General features: G+C 34.9%; 1 long non-coding RNA gene across 1 annotated transcript; it reads right to left on the reverse strand.

Moving 5' to 3' along the window:
- Positions 1-20,080: 20,080 nt before the first annotated feature.
- Positions 20,081-21,599, reverse strand: LOC147405828 (uncharacterized). The gene is made up of 2 exons (XR_015176111.1): positions 21,531-21,599; positions 20,081-20,504 (listed from the first exon to the last, which is right to left on the reverse strand). It is a non-coding gene; the product is annotated as an uncharacterized LOC147405828 (long non-coding RNA).
- Between the last annotated feature and the right edge of the window lie 1,696 nt (positions 21,600-23,295).

The following is a 23,295-nucleotide window of genomic DNA, read 5'->3' on the forward strand; positions in this document are numbered from 1 at the left end:
GAATTTCACAATCTTCAATCATTGTATGCGTTACATCTACATTTTGTTCCTTGGTTCGATACGCTGAGTATCTATTGCAAGATCAACGGTTATAAAGCTAGTAATGTCAGTTCAATCCGGAAATGACCAATGAATTTTATGCTCTAACGGTTCAACTTTGCAAAGGAATTTCAAGACAAATCTTGCTCTTTCTTCACGTTCTATAATGGGACCCTCGAGAACATGTTTGAATATGGCAAGTGGGAGTTGAGGGAGGAAAAAGTGCAAAATGTCCACAAATATATGTTCCATGTGAACATATAACTCGTTGATTGATGTGTATGTTCTCTGTGGCTCTTGTTCGATGATAAACTCATAGAAGATGTCTATTACTTCTCCTGGATGTAGATCTTTATCAATGTAAAGCCAAGTTTCATCAGATTTCACTTTTAATTCTTTAATAATCCCAAGTGCACAATGCATGTCCAATTGAAGTTGCGATCGAGAACCTCCATCCATAGATTTCTTAAACGACGGCGAATAACATTTTTTAACCGTGGGTTTAATGAATCTTGTATGAAACCAATGGCATGCATTGTCCCTATTCATCCACAATTCTTTTGCTGTTGCACATCTCCTCTTGCAATTCTTGTCTTTGGCATTCACTTTCTCGTCAATGAAACAAATGATTTCAAAGGCTTCATCTAAGCTTTGAACTAGAGAAGTAATAAGGGTATCTGGAAGAGCAACGATAGCAACTCTTGCCATGATTACCAATAAAAGACAAGAGAATTTGTTCTCATGTGATGAACTGGACATTGTATTGGTAGTTGACTCTTCAGATGGAGTAGTTTGGGAAAGCAATTGGATTAGATGAGTAAAAGAATCCTTTTCATGTTTCTCCATCCATCTCTTTATCTCTTTTTCAGCGTTTCCTTGTAACCACTCTTGCACATCCACATGGACTATTTCATTGTTTCTTTGTTTACCAAAACGGACTTTAGAGATTGCCATCAAACACACCATTAACACAAAAGATAAGATATAAGCCAAGACAGACGATACAATATCCAATGTGATCAATATCCACAGGCCATTCGTTGCGATCGTTTGTAAGATAAACATGAGGCTCATTCTAGAGATTCTGAAGAATGCCCGACTACAGAGCTTTATCAAAGACGATGAAACCCAGGAAGAAGGGAAGAAGTACATATCAGAAAATTTTATTTCTTCATATATTTTGAATCCAAACCACCATCTCAATACACTTGCTATACTTCCTATTAGGATAGTGAAAATTTGAGTTGAAACCACCATCCACATTGACCATTTATAAGCAGAAATTCCACATTGAAACTCCACCTCCTTAAGAACAAGTGATCGAAATGCGGCTTGTGAGAGAACCAGTGTGCAAAGTATGGAAAACATGCCCATACCGATCCAAATTTGGTCATTGTAGATTACAATCTCAGCATCATTTTTATAGTGGGATACATAAAACAATTTCAATCTATGTACCATATTCTTACTTTCTAAATTTAAAGGATCACTCTTTTTAAGTTGATCATCAGTGTTCGAATATGAGGAAATATCAAGAGGGTGATTAATTTTGAACAAGGACCACAACGCTCCGAGCAATACTAACATGCAGGACAAAATTATGACATGTTCTACAAGGAATGAGAAGATCACACCAGTGACAATTTGTATACAAACATTGACAATCACAGTTACAATGAAAATGCTCAAGGAAATGATATTGGATAAGCATTCAGAATCACTCTGAGTTAGGAGTGAAGATGAGAAAAAACTCATAGAAATGCATATTAAGACAGTGCCAGTAAGTTTGGATAGTTGATCTTGAGTAGAAGGCATTGAACTAGTTAGATCTACAGGAAGCTTTGTAGCTATGGCGAGAAGAGTGAGTGTAAGTGAGTTGAGTGAGAAGAATCGACAAGGAATCCATGGCTTCCTACAATGCAACCCATTTAATAGATGACAAATCATAAACAGAAAACATACCGAAGTGGTTGCCGCTGTATATAAGCCAATCAAAGGAATTGGTGAAGAATACATGTTTTCATCAAATGTTGCATTGAAACATGAATGGATCGTCATTTTCCCTTCTTTGATGGATCAAACAAGCAAGCCTTCTTCTTCTCCTAAAATTTCAATAACATATAGACCTGAGCATTCAATGTTTTATTCTCCCTTTTCCCACTTCAGTTTCTAACTTGAGGACAATTTTCTATTTTACCCCTACTTTTTAAAGATGACTAGAAAATTCTGGCAAAACATCCTAATTGGCGGACGAACTTTCCTCTCCATTGAATAAATAAAACATATATTAAATTTTGAGTTGTTATGACCTTTGTGTATTATATGATTTAAGGTTTCTTATGGTGTAGATCTCAAGGAGAGCCTGTAATACTTTAGAATAAAAAATCTTGTTAATTAATTAAGCCAACTTGCCTCATTGCAATTTCACCTACCCCATTCTTGATGAATGTCCTTAAAAGAATTAGATTTATTAGTGATTTGTAGAAAATGATTTGATTGTTAAATGAGAATAATACATAAGTATAGTTGATTTAATTTTTTTACTTTGATTTTAATTATTGTCCTTATTCATCATCCTTAGATCCAAACCGTTAAATGGTCTTCATATGAGGAGCATAAATATTTTGATATTCTAAGCTATCAACCTCCTTTCATTATTACCCTACTGACGTCCTACCTAGATGAAAGGGAAAACTAGTTAAGGGACCCTCGGAGAGGGAATACTTTCTTAATAGTCCCTAAGTTTTCCACGATTACTTGGCAAGACATTTAATAAATTTTTCTTTCTAAATGGTCCATGCACCTCATTTCTCATATTTCTCATGATTCAATGTCCTAACCGTTCAAATTCATCGTATTCATCAAAAATTGGATTTTTACACCTCAATCGAGTTTTGGAGATTCTATTTTGTCAGAAAGGATTTAAGAAAGAAAAAAAACTATTTTCAAGGGTTTTTTCAAATTTTTTAAAGATATATGTAAAAAACTTGGGGTTTTTATCACTTTTTTCTTAGTTTTTGAATGAAAATCGATGTATAACGGTTCTTTTGGGTTGAAATCATTTAAACAAGTCGTTATCTCAAGTTTTTAGTCAATCTTTTCATGTATTTTAGTCGAAAAAACTCAAAAATTGAAATTGGGAGGGTTTTACCAGTGTTGAGTTCACCACTTTTTATTTAATAAAATTGGTAAACTAGACAGTAATTAAAAAAACGTCAAGTTCGACAATAAAAATTATGAACTTGATAGTACGAGGGACCATTAAGAAGGAAAATATTTACTAAATGTCATGTCAAGCTTACACCCAAAACTTATGGACTATTTAGAAGGAAACTCTTCAGCAAGGGTCCTTATAGTAATTTTCCCTAGGTAAAACCATTGAATCATGAGACACCATCAAATTAAAAAATTTGAAAATGGTTGCTTCATGGCCCTCCCATGTCAAATATTCTTTGGATTCACTAACAATTTCATTGTTTAAGCTAGAGTTTTAAAATTCATCGAGTTAACTAAAATGTTTCCAAGTGGACTTGACTTAAATGAATTTTGAGGTGAATAGACCCCAAAAATTAAATGGAATCAAGTCATTAACTCAACTCCACAAAATATTTAATCAACTTGTCTACTTTCTTCAGGAGCTCAAAAATGTATCTAGACATGTCAAAAAAGTTATTTATTTGGGTACAAGACTTTTGTACAAAATAAAATATTAAAAAATTTATTTATTTTAAAATGTTTTTATTTGACTCATCCAAGACAACTCGTTAATCAATTTTGTTTGTTTGTTTGTTATTTATTTTTTTTTTTTTAGAAATGCTAAATGAATGTCATTTTTGACCAACGCCCCAGAGGCCCTATGACATGTTGGCTCACAACCTAACAAACATTTGCCATGTGGCGCAATGACATCAGCAATAGAGAGAGGTTCTCTCTCTTGCACGTTGCCCATATATTTATTTTTGTAGATTTCAAAATTTAAAAAGGATCATTGGGCCAACATTGATTATCATATTGACAATCCAACAATACAGTCTTTTAGATTTCATGAAAATATTCATAGTAAGAAAAGAAGAAATTAAAAAAATATTATTTTTCGAGCTTGATCCAAAGTGTTTAAAATGGATGGCCAAGTACTCATATTTAAAAATAAAATTCAACGGTGAGAAATAGCTATTTAAAAGAAGAAAAAGAAAAATGAAAGTTCATATAATTTTGTCCCTTACAACTCCATTACATCGGATCATGTTTTTGAATGCCACAAGGTGATCAAAGCAGAAAATTTGTTTTTTTTCACTACGGGCAGAAAAGAGAAAGGGACGTTGACCAAAAATAACGTTCATTTAGCATCAGTATTTTATTTTTTTTGTTTTTTTTGTTTTTGGGGGGGGCTCGGGCAGGCTGCTCAATCAACCACTCAAGCATGTGCTCAACAATTAAATATTTAGTCGCATGCATATTGAATTTCATAATGCATTACTTTCACCAAAGCAGTTATATATATATATATAGGGAAATGTTCAGCAACAAACATTTTGGCAAAACATTTTTCAAAATATGGGTTACAGGTTTTGGAATGGGCTGATTTTTGGTAAGGATGATCTCTACAGGGAATAGATCATCATCACCAAAAATCAGCCCATTCCAAAACTTCTAACCCATCAAAAATGGTTTACAAAAAATAGACGGTCCACGATTTTTCAACCTGTAAACATGGGGTTAGAAGTTTTGGAATGGGCTGATTTTTGGTGAGGATGATCTCTACGGTGAGGAGATCATCCTCATCAAAAATCAGCCCATTGCAAAACTTCTAGCCCCAGTTTACAAGTTGAAAAATCGTGGACCGTCCATTTTTTGTAAATCATTTTTGATGGGGTTAGAAGTTTTGGAATGGGCTGATTTTTGGTGATGATGATCCCCTCACCGTAGAGATCATCCTCACCAAAAATCAGCCCATTCCAAAACCTCTAACCCAGGTTTTGAAAAATGTTTTGCCAAAATGTTTGTCAAAATGTTTGTTGCTGAACATTTCCCATATATATATATATATATATACGTGGTGGAGTGGGGGCAAATGGCCAACCTGAATTTTTCAAATATTGTAAAAAACAAATATGCTAAAGCACAAGGAATTATTGAATTTTTTTGTTATTGAGAATTCTCATAGATGATGTAACTTGTCACAATTCTAGATGATTTTAATAAAAAGGGGAAAAAAAATGTTAAGGGGTCAACAAGGAATTATGCCAAAGCACAGGGGGTCAAAGTGTAATTTACCCTAATTTATATAAGAAGAAACGTAGAAGAATCATCTTATATTGAAGCAGGAAAAATTCTCACTTGACAGGCCCAATGATAATGGATGGAATGGGTCGGTCGGGCGGGTCGGACCAAATAAAAATTCACTTATATAGAACACGGACAGGCACATTACTGTTAGGGCCTTTTTATTGGACCGCCTCCAAAGTGTCTTATTGCAGAATAAAATTAGTTAAGAATTTTGAATTGATCTCAACCGCTAATCCCAAATCTCTCACTAACTCAAACGCATTAAGTTTCTGCTCTGCCTAAGGAGGCCAACTCAATTTCGGTACACCAAACCATAAACTTTCCAAAATTGAGTTCCAACCGCAATGTGAAACAAATCCTCCAATCGCCTTGTGGGCCAGGATTGACACTTGTGGGGCCCAACCACACATTAAATCTCTCCCCTCCGTTCGCTTCAAGAACCCATTAGGAAGAACTTCCTCGAGATTTGTGTAATCACTTGGGGCATCAAACTTGGATGTTGGTGGACGATGTAGTGACCACAAGAACCTATACCCACTTCGCTCGAGCCCAATTGCGATCTCTTGCACCTGTAGTTTATCGAAAGATCCGTTACTCCCGAAACATAAGAAGATCACAGATGATGTTGGCTGATCATCAAGCCATTTTGTGATTTTCTCAAAGTGGACCCGATTAGACTCTAATTGGGTCTGTCCCCCATGATCGAGCAACGGTCCGACGGGATGAACCGGTGGGTTTGAACTGTTTCAAAGGAGTTAATTTTGTGAGTTTCCAACTCGACAAATGAATTTACGATAATACCCTTAGTCTCTCTAAACTTTCTAGCACTATTGAGGACCCAATCGTTCCCCGCTCCCTTTCTCTTCCAAATAGCATTTGGTATAGACATCATATTAAAAAAATTATAATTGGAAAGAAAGAATATAAAATTTATCTTAAAAGACTTCATTTTTAATGAACATTTGGACCCCTTTAAGAGCCATCTAACAACCTTGTAAAAGTCTTCCTCAAGTTAGCGTAAATTTCGGATTGGCTTTCCACACAATGGATTTTGAGCCTAAAGTCTTAAAACACAATTACGAGGATGTTTCCATCCTGCATTTATATATATAAATAATATATATACACGTTGAGTACAATTTTTATTATAAAATAATTGGTAAAATTATAAATTTCTTTAGAAGATTTGAATTTGAATTGAGGTGTGAACCCTTCAGAGCCAAATAATACTCCATTAAAATATATTTGGAATCCCATCACGCACGACTTAGTCTAAAACCCAATTTCGAGGTGATTCCATTGAACAATATTTTTGTATGTATATCAAAGTATTGAATTTCTTTTCTTACTTTCAACGCATTAGTTTAAATCCATTGAACAAATATTTTTCCATGATGCTTCAATGTATTCAAACTTAAGTATTTTGGGTTGATCACTTACCCATTATTTTGGCCTTCAATTCTTTAAATATTTTAGAGATTACCTTCCAAGAATAGATGGGATACAGCTATGTTCCAAACTCCCCAATCTTCTCTAATAAATTACTAACAAATGACAATAATGCCATTTTTTTAATTTGTAACCAAAACCAAGATCTTTTCACAAAAATTAATCATCGTCAAACTCTTCAATCTTTATGATATGTATATTATTTTTCAATTTCTCCAATCACAAAACAAACTTATGGAAACTACTTAAATATGGGTCCCGTTCAGCAACAAACATTTTTCAAAACATGGGTTAGAGGTTTTGGAATGGGCTGATTTTGGTGAGGATGATCTCCTCACCATAGAGATCATCCTCACCAAAAATCAGCCCTTTCCAAAACCTCTAACCCATGTTTTGAAAAATGTTTTGCCAAAATGTTTGTTGCTGAACATTTCCCATATATATATATGGGTCCTGTTCAACAACAAACATTTTGGCAAAATATTTTTCAAAACATGGGTTAGAGGTTTTGGAATGAGCTGATTTTTGGTGGGGATTATCTCTACGATGAAGAGATCATCATCACCAAAAACCAGCCCATTCCAAAACTTTTAACCCCATAAAAAATGGTTTACAAAAAATGGACGGTTCACAATTTTTCAACTTGTAAGGAGATCATCCTCACCAAAAATCAGCCCATTCCAAAACCTCTAACCCATTTTTTGCAAAAATGTTTTGCCGACGTAGAGATCATCCTCACCAAAATCAGCCCATTCCAAAACCTCTAACCCATGTTTTGAAAAATGTTTGTTGCTGAACGGGACCCATATATATATGGGGTTGGGTTCCGTAGACACATAAAGCTACTCATAAAGTTACAACGTTTTTGTCTTATATGGTTAAAAATATTCGAAATGGGCTGATTTTTTGTGAGGATGATCTCTATGGTGAGAGGATCATCTTTGCAAAAAATCATCCCATCCCAAAACTTCTAACCCCATCAAAAATGGTTTACAAAAATTTGACGGTCTAAAATTTTTCAACTTGTAAACATGGGGCTAGAAGTTTCATAATGGGCTGAATTTTGGCAAGAATAATCTCCTCACGATAGAGATTATCCTCACAAAAAATCAGTCCATTCCAAACATTTTTGCCCATATAAGACAAAACATGTTGTAGCTTTATGAGTATCTTTATGTGTGTACGGATCCTAATCCATATACACATGTGTGAGGGTGGAGGAGGGGCAAATGGGCACCTGAACTTTTCAAATATTGTAAATACTATATATATATATAGGGTCCCGTTCAGCACCCTAAGCTTTACCACACCCTTTAACAAATGTGTTTTGTCTTAAATGGGCTGATTTTTGGTAAGGATGATCTCTATGGTGAGGAGATCATCCTCACCAAAAATCAGCTCATTCCAAAACTTCTAACCCCATCAAAAATGGTTTACAAAAAATGGACGGTCCACGATTTTTCAACATGTAAACATGGGGCTAAACATTTCGGAATAGGCTGATTTTTGGGGAGGATGATCTTCTAATCATAGAGATCATCCTCACCAAAAATCAGCCCATTCCAAAACTTTTAACCCATCTAGGACAAAAAACGTTTGTTAAAGTGTGTGGTAAAACTTAGGGTGCTGAACATTTCCCATATATATATATAGGGAAATGTTCAGCGCAAAACATTTTGACAAACATTTTGGCAAACATTTTGGCGCCGTCCGATTTAACGTACATGAACGGATCAGATTCAATCTCTTCGATTTAACGTGTAATTTATCCATTTTCAATTAATTACAGCGCCGTCCTTATACTTTCCATTATTTAGTGTTACCTCCCTCTTCATTAAACTAAAAAAAAACAGAGAGTGAGACTCTCCATTCTCTCTCTCTCTCGAATGGACTCTCTCAAACCCTCTCTCTCTCTCTCTCTCTATCTCACTCACTCACTCACTCTCACTCTCTCTCTCTCTCTCTCTCACTCTCTCATTCTCTCTATCTGTCAGTTTGATGATCAGTGAATGAGCTTCAATTCCTTTGTAGATGCTCACAAGGATGATGGATGCACTAACAAAGGCCAAGGAAATAGAATTTAAGAGGCTAAAGAGAGAACTAGCAACGAGAGAAAAGGAAGTAACATTGTCTAAAATGGAGGAAAACAAACAGAAAAGGGCGTCGAAAGCGAGAGGGTTTGAGAGAGAGTGAGAGAGAAGGGCGTTGAGAGAGAGAGAGAGAGGTTTGAGAGAGAGTGAAAGAGAGAGAGAGAGAGAGAGAGAGAGAGAGAGAGAGAGGCGTTCTGTCGATAACGAGAAGGTTTGAGATAGAGAGAGAAAGTGAGAGAGAAGGGCATCGAGTGAAAGAGAAAACAGAGAGTTAAACTCTCTGAATTTTTTTTATTTTTTTTTATTTTAAAGAGAAAGGGATGGGGCACTAATTTTGGAAAACATTAAGGATGTCAGTGTAATTTTCGTATAACTTATAAGTTATACATTAAATCGAGTTTGAGCCGTCCGATCTCTCTATATCCGACAGTAGAAAAATGTTTGTCAAAATGTTTTGTGCCGAACGGGACCCATATATATATATATATATGGGAAATGTTCAGCAACAAACATTTTGACAAATATTTTGGCAAAACAATTTTCAAAATATGGGTTAGAGATTTTAGAATGGGCTGATTTTTGGTGATGATGATCTCTACGGTGAGGAGATCATCATCACCAAAACTCAGCCCATTCCAAAACTTCTAACCCCATCAAAAATAGTTTACAAAAAATTGGCGGTCCACGATTTTTCAAGTTGTAAACTGGGGCTAGAAGTTCTGGAATGGGCTGATTTTTGGTGAGGATGATCTCCTCACCGTAGAGATCATCCTCACCTAAAATCAGCCCATTCCAAAACCTCTAACCCATGTTTTGAAAAATGTTTGTTGCTGAACAGGACCTCTATATATATATATACAGATGTGCGGGGTGGAGAGGTGGCAAATGGCTACCCTAAACTTTTCAAATATTGTAAATACCCCTGTACAGTGGTTGCCCCTCAACTCTTTAAATATTTTAGAGATTACCTTCCAAGAATAGTTGGGATACAGCTATGTTTCAAACTAATCACATGCTCCGCTTGATCTCAATCTTCTCTAATAAATTACTAACAAATGACAATAATGCCATTTTTTTAATTTCTAATCAAAACCATGATCTTTTCACAAAAAATAATCATCTTCAAACTCTTCAATCCTTATGATATGTATATTATTTTTCAATTTCTCCAACCACAAAACAAACTTATGGAAACTACTTAAATGCCTTTGATCAAACTACCCCTCAATCATCTAGTATTTACATTAGAAATAACATCTATTTGTTGAACTATGTTATATTTCTTCAAAATAATATAATAAATAAATAAAGGGTGCCACATATACTAATAGTTATAGAAAGTAACTAATATAAATAATATGGTTCCCTTGGACCCATAGTTTGGGTTAGGCTTTACAATAAGAAATTTAAGTGGGAAAAAACAAATAGTCACTCAATATTAACTTCAAATGGGCATAATTTGAATTGATTATTATAAAAACAATTGAACAAATTATTTAGCATCTATTAATTCACCTTAATCGAAAATTAATAATTGTGGGTGAAAAGTTTTCAACATCCCACTTAAAAGTAGGATATGCGTCTTGACAGGATAGTCAAAATATAATCTACCTTAGCGATCCCAAATACTTTATCAAAATATGAAACAAGAACCGTAAGCCAATTTACCAGTGATATGTGAAGGTTTCAAATATATTTCGAGTTTTAATTTGATTTGACTTGGTAAGTAAAGATGGAAGGGCAATTTCTGCAAATTTCCAATTAAGTGTATTTTTAATTTCATCTAAAATGGTTTGCTTTCCAAATTTAATTTACTTGTGCAGGAGTTGCAGGCATCAAGATTACTAACAAAAAAATAAAAGTTCATAATAGCCATTAGCATTGGGTTCCTTTAGATAAACTCAATATACCCAAAGTACCCTTATAGGGTATTTTGGTCATTGTATATTATAAAAAGAGAGAATCTAAGGCTGCAACAAATTTTTCTAGGAGCACCCCAGTGTTATGAAATTAATGGAGATTATCTTTCGGTGCTTTTAGTAAAAGTTGGTGTGGCAATAGAATTTCTCTATAAAAAAAATTCTTGTAAAAATCAATTACACGTTCTAATTAATTAGAATCTTATATATTGGTCGGTGAACATTCCTTTCCATTCAACGAATCTTATAAAAAATTTACATTTATTATTAATATCTAAAAATATTAAATATCTATATATATATATATATATATATATATATATATATATATATATATATGTAGACATGAAATGTTCACAATGAACCTCAATACTACATTGTTTGGAGTCGCCACCATTCTTTTTTGGAAATGGGTGTGAATGGGCACCCGAATTGATCATTTTGAAAATCATTTTTTCCATGGCATTGTAGTGACTCTCATATGTTGGAAAGGGCAAGGTCTACCTAAGATCTAGGTAAGGAGGTCCGATTAGAGGATGGGGAAGGTGTTAGGCACCCTATCCTCTCCACCAAAGGTGGTTACCTTGCTTGGCCATTTTATTTTGTAAAAAATTCAAGAAAACAAATATTAAAATGCATGAGAATATATGGTAAGAGTGGTGCGTGCATTAAGTGGAATATTCCCTTAACAAAGGGTTTTTGATTTTTAACATGACATTAGGGGTATTCTATGGAAAAGAATGACCCATGTAGCCACATTAAATTTATGAATATGAATGTAGGTTTCAACTTTTAGAGAGACTCCATGATGGAGTTCCCTTAAGGCCACAACAATGATGCATGTATGTATGGCTAGAAACTTAGTGTTTCACCCCATCAAGAGGGTGACACATTTCTTCATCATTGCCATGCATAGGTGAGTGTGTGCATTGTGTACAATATGATGCATGAGATTGAGGTGAAAAGGGCTTCAACCCCCATCCTTTCGATCGAACCTTAGTCCAATCTACCGGGGATGGGAAAGGGTATACATTACATCCTAAGGCTTTCTAAAAATAAAATAAAGAGAGGGTTAGAAGAAGAGAATGCAAACTTTGAAATAAGTAAACTACATCTTAAACCCTACCTTGTCCCTTGATGGTGAACTTGGACCTTGAAGAGTAGGCTTGAGAGATGAATGAGATGGTTAAGGGTTGAGTTGAAGTTTAGAAGATGAGAGAATGAGTAGGAATTTTTGTAAAGTTTTAGGTTGAGAGATGGGGGCTTGAGAGCATGCCTTGCTCATAGGAAATGAGGGTATTTATAGAGTTTTTGGAGAACTTTTGGGGATAAAGTGGTCCAACCCTAAAGATAAAGAACATGGACATGAGATTTAGGTTATTTCTTTTTGGATTTTTCATTTGTATGAGGGTAAAGATGACATTTGTGAAAAAACCCTAAAAACATGCTTTGATCCTTGGTTTTTTGGTAAATAGAGGTGAGAGAACAAAGGTACTTTTGGGAGGATGAATGGGGGAGTGACATGTGTAAAGGTGGAGTGGTAGGTAAAAAGTAGATCTTGGTTTATTTGTAAATAACTCATAAAGTAAGGGTGGAAGTGTAGTTTTGAAATGGACCAATGGGAAAACAAAAGCACATTTGGGAGGGTGAATAGGAGATTGACATGTGTAAAGGTGAAGTGGTAGGTGAAAAGTAGACTTTGATTCATTTGTAAATAACTCATAAAGCAAGGGTAGAAGTATATTTTTGAAATGGACCAATGGGAGGACTCCATGTATGTACTTGAAGATTCCCACCTTTTGAGGGTATAATGGGAAGTTCCCTCACCTTTATGGATTATTACCAAAGACCAAACAACCTTTTTGGTTTGACTACACCTTTTGAGGAGGGCATTCTTGAGTTTACACAAAGATGAAGTTGACCCTCCAATTAGATGATGCTTTGGGTATTGGGGGCTTATGAGGTATCAACATGTGTCATCATATGAAAGGATGAGAGAATGGACTTGGAGTGGGCTTGGTGTTGGGCTTGGATTTGGGTTAGGATATGGACTTGGCTTTGGGTTAGGACATGGACTTAGATTAGGTTGGAGGATATGGCCTTGGGTTTGGGCTTAGGATGGACTTGGTTTTGGGTTAGGGCATGGACTTGGATTTGAAATACGAACTTGGGTTTGGACTTAGGATATGGGTGATGGACATAGGTTTAGGGACAAGGTATGGGCATGACATGAGATGCAAATAGTATGCACGTATGCATGAATATGATGCCAAGTGACAATGTGGGTCTATTGAGAAGTTTAAGTCTAACTCAAAATCAATTCGAGGAAATTTGGATTTTCCTAACGGGTTCGTGCGAATTGGGGTGTCTACAATATATATATTAAATTAAAAGTTGTTATGTCCTCTTTATATTATATAATTAAAGGTTCCCTATATGGTATAGATCTCAAGGAATCTAGAGTAATTTAAAAGAAAAAACATTTTTAACTAATTTTAAAATATATAAAACTAATCATTTAAATATTAAATAAATCTTATTTATATATTTGAAAGAAATTAAACAAACACACACACATAGCATGGTTTCTCTCACTTAATAACACCGTAGCATAGTGCCTAATGGGATATATGGTTAAGAGACAAACTACCAATATTTCGCATCACCCAATTATACATTACAAATATTCAAATATGTTTCCTAATTTTGTTCCCTTTCAGACTAAACAAGGGAAAGCTATACGAACTATGATGAACACAAATAAAAAGAAATTTAAAAAAAAAAAAAATACATGACACTTTGCACAACATGCGAGCTTGGACATACTTGAAATAGAATGGAGTGAACGAACTAATCTCAAAGTAATATAGCCTCATAAAGCATTTATTTTCTCCAACATGTATGCTAGGACTCTGTCTATTAAAAAAGCATGCACACGCCACAACCTGCAGAAGGATCCATGGGACTAAATAAGTAATTTATCAAAATAAACGATCGTCATAATTAAGGAAAAAAAGAAGAAATTTGTTCAACCAATACTGCAATATTAAAAATTAAAACAAAAAAACAAAAAATGTACTTACATGACATGTTGTTCAAACAAGTTCTGGAATTTCACAATCTTCACTCATTGTATGAGTAACATCTACATTTTGTTCCACTGTTTCGATACGCTGAGTGTCTATTGCAGGATCAGCGGTTATAAAGCTAGTAATGCCAGTTCCATCCGGAAATGACCAATGAATTAAATGCTCTAACGGTTCAACTTTGCAAAGGAATTCCAAGACAAATCTTGCTCTTTCTTCACGTTCTATAATAGGACCCTCGAGAATATGTTTGAATATGGCAAGTGGGAGTTGAGGGAGGAAAAAGTGCAATATGTCCACAAATATGTGTTCCATGTGAACATATAACTCGTTGATTGACGTGTATGTTCTCTGAGGCTCCTGTCCGATGATAAACTCATAGAAGATGTCTATAACTTTGCTTGGATCAAGATATTGATCAATGAAACACCAAGTTTCACCAGATGTCACTTTTAATTCTTTAATAATCCCAAGTGCACAACGTATGTCCAATTGAAATTGCAATCGAGAACCTCCATCCAAAGATTTCTTAATCGATGGTGAATAACATTTTTTAACCGTGGGTTTAATGAATCTCGTATGAAACCAATGGCATGCATTGTCCCTGTTCATCCACAATTCTTTTGCCGTTGCACATCTCCTCTTGCAATCCATGTCTTTGGCATTCACTTTCTCGTCAATGAAACAAATGATTTCGAAGGCTTCATCTAAGCTTTGAACTAGAGAAGAAATAAGGGTATCTGGTAGAGCAACGATAGCAACTCTTGTAATGATTACCAATAAAAGACAAGAGAATTTGTTCACATGTGAACTGGACATCGTATTGGTAGTTGAGTCTTCAGATGGAGTAGTTTTGGAAAGCAATTGGATTAGATGAGTGGGATAATCATTTTCATGTTTCTTCATCAATCTCTTTATCTCTTTTTCACAATTTCCTTGTATCCACTCTTGCATATCCATATGGACTATTTCATTGTTTCTTTGTTTACCAAAACAAACTTTAGGGATTGCCATCAAACACACCATTAACACCAAAGATAAGAGATAACTCAAGCAAAACAATGCCATGGTCAATATGTGTAATATCCACACGCCATTCGTTGCGATCATTTGAAAGATAAACATGAGGCTCATTCTAAAGATTTTAAAGAATGCTAAACTGCGGAGCTTTATCAAAGACGATGAAACCCAGGAAGAAGGGAAGAAGTAAACATCAGAAAATTTTATTTCTTCATAGATTTTGAATCTAAACCACCATCTCAATACACTTGCTATACTTCCTATTAGGATAGTGAAAATTTGAGTTGAAACCACCGTCCACATTGACCATTTATAAGCAGAAATTCCACATTGAAACTCCACCTCCTTAAGAACAAGTGATCGAAATACGGCTTGTGAGAGAACGAGTGTGCAAAGTGTGGACAACATGCCCGTACTGAACACATAAATTTCATTGTCGATTAGAATCTCGGCATCTTTTTTATAGTGGGATACATAAAACAATTTCAATCTATGTACCATATTCTTACTCTCTGAATTTAAAGGGTCACTCTTTTTAAGTTGATCATCAGTGTTAGAATATGAGGACATATCAAGAAAGTGATTTATTTTGAACGAGGACCACAACACTCCGAGTAATAATAGCATGCAGGACATAATTATGACATGTTCTACAAGGAATGAGAAGATTACACCTGTGAAAATCTGTATACAAACATTGACAATCACAGTTACTACGAAAATGCTCAAGGAGATGATATTGGAAAAGCATTCAGAATCACTCTGAGTTAGAAGTGAAGATGAGAAAAAACTCATAGAAATGCATATTAAGACAGTGCCAGTAAGTTTGGATAGTTGATCTTGAGCAGAAGGCATTGAACTAGTGAGATCTACAGGAAGCTTTGTAGCTATGGCGAGAAGAGTGAGTGTAAGTGAGTTGAGTGAGAAGAATCGACAAGGAATCCATGGCTTCCTATTATGTAACCCATTTAATAGATCACAAATCATAAACAGAAAACATACCGAAGTGGCTGCCGCTGTATATAAGCCAATCAAAGGAATTGGTGAAGCATACATGTTTTCATCAGATGTTGCATTGAAACATGAATGGATCGCCATTTTCCCTTCTTTGATGGATCAAACAAGCAAGCCTTCTTCTTCTCCTCAAATTTCAATAATATATAGACCTAAGCATTCAATGTTTTAATCTCCCTTTTCCCACTTCAGTTTCTAACTTGAGGCCAATTTCCTATTTTTTAAGGACGATTAGAAAATTCTGGCAAAACATCCTCGAACTTTCCTCTCCATTGAATAAATAAAACAAATATTAAATTTTGAGTTGTTATGACCTTTGTGTATTATATGATTTAAGGTTTCTTATGGTGTAGATCTCAAGGAGAGCCTGTAATACTTAAGAATAAAAAATATTGTTAATTAATTAAGTCAATTTGCCTCATTGCAATTTCACCGACCCCATTCTTGGTGAATGTTCGTTAACTTGAGGACAATTTTCTATTTTACCCCTACTTTTTAAAGGATGACTAGAAATTTCTTGATAGTCCACGCTTGTTGACAGAATTTAAGCTACCCTTTTAGGGTATTTTGGTCTATGATCATCCTATGCTAGAAAATATTCTGGCAAAATATCCTAATTGGCGGATGAACTTTCCTCTCTATTCAGTTATTATCTTGTAAAAGAGTTGTTGTTTGTTTTAATTATCTATAAAAATAATAAATAAAACAAATATGAAATTTGGAGTTATTATGACCTCTTTGTATTATATAATTTAAGGTTTCATATGGTATAGGTCTCATGGAGAGCCTGTAATACTTTAGAATAAAAAATCTTGTTAATTAATTTTAAAATATGACACTAATTCCAAAGATTAAATAAATTTTATTTATAATTATTGGACTAAGTCATACGGGTATTTGTCAAAATTTGGAGGAAGCGCTACTCTTCGTGATGAACATGGAGAGCTTGTGGCAGCAAGTCACTAGGTTTTCGGAGAAGTGACAAATAATATAGCTGAAATCCGTGCATTGGTGGCTACATTGGAGACTTTTGATTTAATTAATAAAAAAATCATTATTGAAATGGACTCAGCTATCATAGTGACGGGTCTTGCAAGTCAGGTCGTCTCTTGGAGACTAGACCAATGGGTGAATAAGGTTCGGACAATGCTATCTAAAATTGAAGTTAGAGTAACTCATGTTTGGAGAGAGGCAAATGATATTGCAGACGCCTTTGCTGTTGCAGCAGTTCATAGTCAACAATCATTGTTGTTCATGCGAGTAATTGAGTTACCTCCAAATGTAAAAAAGGCTTACATAGGAGATAAGCTTGATCTGCCTTAATTCCGAGTTGTAAAACGTTAGGGTCTGCCCTATGTACAAATTTTTACATATAAAATATATCACCTTGCTTTCTTAGCAAAAACAAAAAATGTTTGTCAAAACATGAAAAAAATGTACCAACATGAAAGACCTCATTGCAATTTCACCTACCCCATCCTTGGTGAATGATCGTTAAAAGAATTAGATTTATTAGTGATTTCTAGAAAATGATTTGATTGTTGCCTGAGAATAATGGATTTAATTTTTGTTGGAAAAATCTGCATTTTTTTATCCAGATTTTTGTGATCAAGTAGGGATATTCGAGCTACGATACAAGTGGGTCCCATTAATTTTTTGAGGATGGACCACTTGGAAACTTATTCATCTCATTGAAGAGAATAGTTTCATGTTTTAAGTTGTCAAAAATCCATTATGGGTGAATGACAAATCAGCTCCAAAGAACACCTATTAGCCATGGTTTGTTGTCTGTGGTTTATAAGATTATTGAGTTTATAAGAGAAACTCTTTAGTCCCACATCGGATAGGAATAAGAAAATTGTCTAGTTCTTATATAGAACTTCTTATATCACTTAAGTGTATATGAGAGAGAGACTTGGATAAGCCCACGCACGCGCACAATGCGTATGCGGGCACACGAGGCGCGCATAGGAGGGGTGCAAATTTCGTCAATTTGACTTCACGTGGGTGACACATGCACCTGTCCTTTTCCTAAGAGACACCTTGTCTCTTAAATTTCTATAAATAGGTCATCTCGACCTCAATTTTATTCACTCAAAAATTTTCTCTTCTTCTTCTTTGCTGTTTAAACGTGCAAGCATTCTGTTTTCCTTTTGCATTCTTTAAGAGTATAAAGAGTAGCGTTCGGTTCGCTAGACGTGTAGATTGTAGTGCTGCCTCTACACGTGTGATCGTTGTATCCTGGGAGACAATTCTTTGTTCATTGATCCGTGTGCACCAAGTTGCGGGAACAAAATTGTCTTAAGGACATTGTGTTCAACACAAGCCTCGGTCAAACTTTTATTTTGTTCATTCTCGGGTATCTACCGCTTCAACAATTCAACAATTTTTACTTTGATTTTAATTATAGTCCTTACTCATCATCCTTAGATCCAAACCATTAAATGGTCTTCATATGAGGAAGATCAACAATTTTGATATTTTAATCAAGTGACCTCCTTGCATTATCACCCCATTGACATCCTCCCTAGATAGAAGGGAAAACTAGTTAAAGGACCCTCGCAAAGAGAATTCTTTCTAAATAGTCCCTAAGTTTTTAAGCAATTGCTTGGCAGGACATTTAATGAACTTTTTTCTTTCTAAATGGTCCTTGGACCTCATCTCCCACATTTCTCATGATTGAATGTCCTAACCGTTCAAGCTTATTGTATTCATTCAAAATTTTGATTTTTGACACCTCAATCGAAGACTCTATTTTGTCATAATGGATTTAAGAAAGAAGAAAAAGTCATTTTCAAGGATTTTTTTCAAACATTTTGAAGATGTATGTAAAAAACTAGGATTTTCTTCACATTTTTTCTTAGTTTTTAAATGAAAATCGATCTATAATGGTTCTATACTATTGTAACTATAAAGAGCAGTGTTTTAAAAATTGGACCAAACTGATGGTCTGATTGGGTTCCACCAAATTTTATAATAAATTTGGTTTGTCTAACAAACCCAACTGATCTTTTGAGTACAATTAAAATGTTCGTGAAAATTAAATGTTTGACATAATAAGCTAACATAAATTTATAGTTTAAATATATAAATATCTTCATGTCTTAAGATATTTTTTAACATGACACTCCTTACGTAAGGATCCCACTCTTGGACTTTGTGCTTCTTACACAATGGCTTGGAAGAGAGAACCCGTAATGAATCAAGTAGTGAATGAAGGGCTTAAATGTGACCAAACCGAACGGGAACTCTCTTCAAGCTTCTAAATTCAATGCAAGTGTGTGTGTGCGCTTATGGACCGCGTGGGCACTAGATTCGTGACAGGTGTATGCCTCTGATTAGGGGTCCGGAGTGCTGAAGTGGTTGTATGTAGGGGGACTTACTTCTTTATAGTTTTTTCACACTTGAAGAGAAAGTGTAGTATAGTCAATTAAGTGACACTAACATAGGCTTAACTGACGTTTCCTACTTCTATCAAGTATAGTGTAATCTTGTTCTGGTCTATGTTCGTAGGAACCACTTACGTTTTCAGAGTTGACAAAACAGAGGAGACATGTAGATGGTTCGCAATCAACCATTGTCAATGTGTATGTCTCGTTCATCTTCAACCTCTTATTTTTTATGGCAGTTACGTAGATGAAATGATAAGGTAAAAAGCTTAATCTGGAACTTCTTTGCATTTCTATCCTTCCTTTGGAAGCCTAGAAATCGATTGGGGGCAGGATTTTCACCAGGCCCCATGTGATTGCACATGGTAAATTGTAGAAAAAATGATTTTCCCTGAAAAATATTATGATTTTAGGTGTATAATTGCACATTGTGTTTCCCAAAACTAAAATCCAGCTCTCTTTTCGACATTTTCCTAGGAAGTGCAATCCAAGGGAAAAATTCGTTTTACCAAGACTACCTTCCTTGAGGAATACAAATTCTCTGCAATCACACAGACCCTGGAGGGCATCCCAAAGTTACCCTTTTCATTTAAAGGTAAAACAAACGATGTAAAAAGACACATAGGACTGACTTGGTTCTGACTCTAAAGATGAAATCACACACCATGTCGGTGACAATTGAAAGCAAAGATGAAGTGATGGTAAACAAGTTTGCTGCCATTGTACTTGACCATACCAATAAGTCACGAGCACAACATATTCTAATCTACCTACAAAATTCTACCATCTGATCCCAGAACAATAGTTTCTATGATAAGTTTTACGTCGTTAGGTGTATCTTAATGATATGTGAATATAGAGTTTACAGTACACTCAGTAAGAGCCGACATGGGCTCACTCTTACAACAAGTATGACGATCATTCTGTATTTCTTATTCAAGGAAACATCAGAAAAGATGTCACCATTGGATCATTGACGAGGATGGACGTGGAGGTCTCGCCAAGGATTACTTGCATCAGTTCTGGTCCTCTGAATCGGCATTGTTGTTATTGCCCCCATCTATGAGAGGGACAAAAAAATGGAACTGTCTTCAATTAATAGAACAAAGCACATGGCATTTAGGAATGGACTCATCAACTGCGCTCACCTTCACCATCATCTGGAGGAGCATAAGCTGATCTCCTGGATCTCGCTTGCTGGTGTGGTGTGGGCTAATTAAAAAACATAAAAGAGAAGAAAAGATAAAAGGCAATGTCAGTACAAAACCCTGTTAGAGGATCCATATATAGTTATTGTCAACAAACCAACTATTCCGAAAGACCAATCTGTTGAGACGAGAGAATTATGAATATAAGAGAGCCACGGGGTTTAATTGGGGTATGACACACCCGAGAGTGGAGGAAAATATACACTCAACAACCCCTCCACCACCCTCCATAAGGGTGGCAAGAATCGAACTTGTGAACTATACAAACCTAGTGCTCTGATACCATATTAACCAACCAACTATTCCAAAAGATCGATCTACTGGAAAGGGGGAGAACTATGAATATAAGAGGGTCATGGGGCTTGACACACCCGAGAGTGGAGGAAACTATACATTCAACACATATGTGTTGCATGGACATGGCGGCACAAAACTATGTGCATTTGTAATCTATAATATACTTTCCTCTTCTTTTGTTTTTCATGCATCCAGATACACATTCAACCAAACCATGTGCAATTGTAATCTATCTTTTTTGTTTTCATGCATCCAGAGACACATTCAACCAAGTAAGTTAGTGTCACATTTTACCTTAATGAATGATGCTTCTTTAATAAATGAGTTCTAAAAAACGACACGCGAAGAGAAGAGATTGACATAGGTTTTGGACTTTAGACTTCAGTTATGCTGTCATGACCATTTTTTATAGTTAATTAGGTAAATTGAACCAGTAAGGAGTGTCAACAAATGTGTTATTTGTAGATGCAACCTGAGCCTCCCCATCACTAGAGTCTTTGCAGCACAGGAAATATAATATGGTGGTGTAAGATATGACAACTCTTGAGGGTCCCAGTAGATGGAATCAATACCAAGAACACATGGATGTACATGTCTATGCATGTATCTATTTTGTCTGTAACTGGATTTTGTGTTATAATGCCATGGATAAGAGACTAAACAGTAATAGAAAGCAAGCCAGGTGTGTTTGTGGCAGAAATATGTTCTTATGTGCAAAGCTGACAGAAAATACCTACAATTTTGGCCGAAGTGCCTCAAGTGGTCCTTTGGGCTTCTGATCTAAAGGTGCTCCTTGTTGTTGTTGGCATCCAATTCAGTACACCAAGGCATTAGGCATTTAATTTGACATGGCACACACTCAAACCATGTTTGAAGCACACAACAAACAGTTAGTCATCATTACAAAGTGGAGCTTACATGAAACAAAAGACTAATACCTTTCCCAATGCCCAATCTGCAGAATCGAAGAAAGCACGTTCATGGTCCTGGAAATAATGAAATTTGTTTTTGGTGAACTACACTAATTGAAACTAACAAACCACATTTATTATTAAATTTAAGAACTAGGAAAAGAATTGTTACCTTGGATATCAACAGAGTCTTCTTGGGTAATATTCCTCTGTACTTCTTCTTGATCATTACCTCCTGTAGAACATAGTGACAAAGTCAGGATTCGGGAATAATTCGGAAATAGAATGCTTTGGAAAAATAAAAAAATAAAAAATATTTGTTTAAGTACAAAAATGTATTTCATATACTAAGTGATAAAACAACATTTCAAAACTACTAAAAAAAAAATAATCTGTAATTTTTTCAAAAAATTGTTAATTAAATCATGATTAATCGTGATTTTTTGAAAAATCAAATATTTTTTCAAAAACTTCATGAATTTTTGAAAAAAATTGTGATTTAATAGACAACATTTAAAATCATGATTTTTTGAAGAAGAAAAAAATCGCAGATTTTTGTCACTATGCTGTAGAAGACAAGGTAAATAATACTATTAGTTTTTGGAAACCATGTGCACTAACCAGTATCTATAACATGCATCACTTTATGGAGATCATTGCATGCATGATTACAAACCTCTCAGAACTACCATCAAAATGGAAAGAATGTAAATGTAAGACTAGCTACGTCTTCTTGGGGTGTGGCCATGGGATTGTCCTCTTGTTTATCGAAATACTCTGGGTCTTCCTAGGGAAAGTCTTTATCAAGCTCGTCTTTGATACAATCCTCTGCATGTTCTGGCTCCTTGACATCCTCGGGATTCATGAGCTATTATCCAGAGACAAATTTTCTGTTGGAGCTAAAATCTAAAACTGTCTAGCAATTTGAATAAATAAATCAAATAAAGTTTCTTGACAATGAAAACAATGATTGCTTGGGGAAAAACCAGCTAAAATGGGATAATTAATTCCACTGCATTACATCTAAAATCTGATATTATTTTTGTGAGACAAGACTGACTTAAAGCATCTTCAATTGAATTCTCATGACAAACTACTTGTTCATTGGATGATCTAACTTCATTTCAACGAAACATAAATGACAGTTGAGAAGCAAAATTGAAGATAAGTTAAAGATGAGGAGGTTTCCACAACAGATATCAAAGGTAATTAGTTCATAAACCTATTGAGGGCTATTTGGTTTACGGCAAAAGTATGGTACAGGAATAAATCAGGTACAATTTGGAAAAGTCATCTAATAGTTTGTTGAAAAATTCAGCAAAAATTGGAGAATGACAGAAATAGTTTGGGTATAATTCGAGCTTAGCACTCCATAAAATGTAAAATTTCGGCTATACATATCAATAAATGTATCCTATTACCTTTTATGTTAATCTTTATTCAATAAACCAAATAAGACACGCAAATAGATCAAATCAACAATTCAAGCAACCAAAATAAAATTAAAAACATCCATCACATGATATATATAAATTTAAAATTTCAGAATATAATTCTGATTTTCCTACTAACCAATACAAATAAAGT

This window comes from Akebia trifoliata, chromosome 3 (assembly GCF_017979445.1).
Source record: "Akebia trifoliata isolate Shusen 1 chromosome 3, ASM1797944v1, whole genome shotgun sequence".
NCBI classification, from domain to species: Eukaryota; Viridiplantae; Streptophyta; class Magnoliopsida; order Ranunculales; family Lardizabalaceae; genus Akebia; species Akebia trifoliata.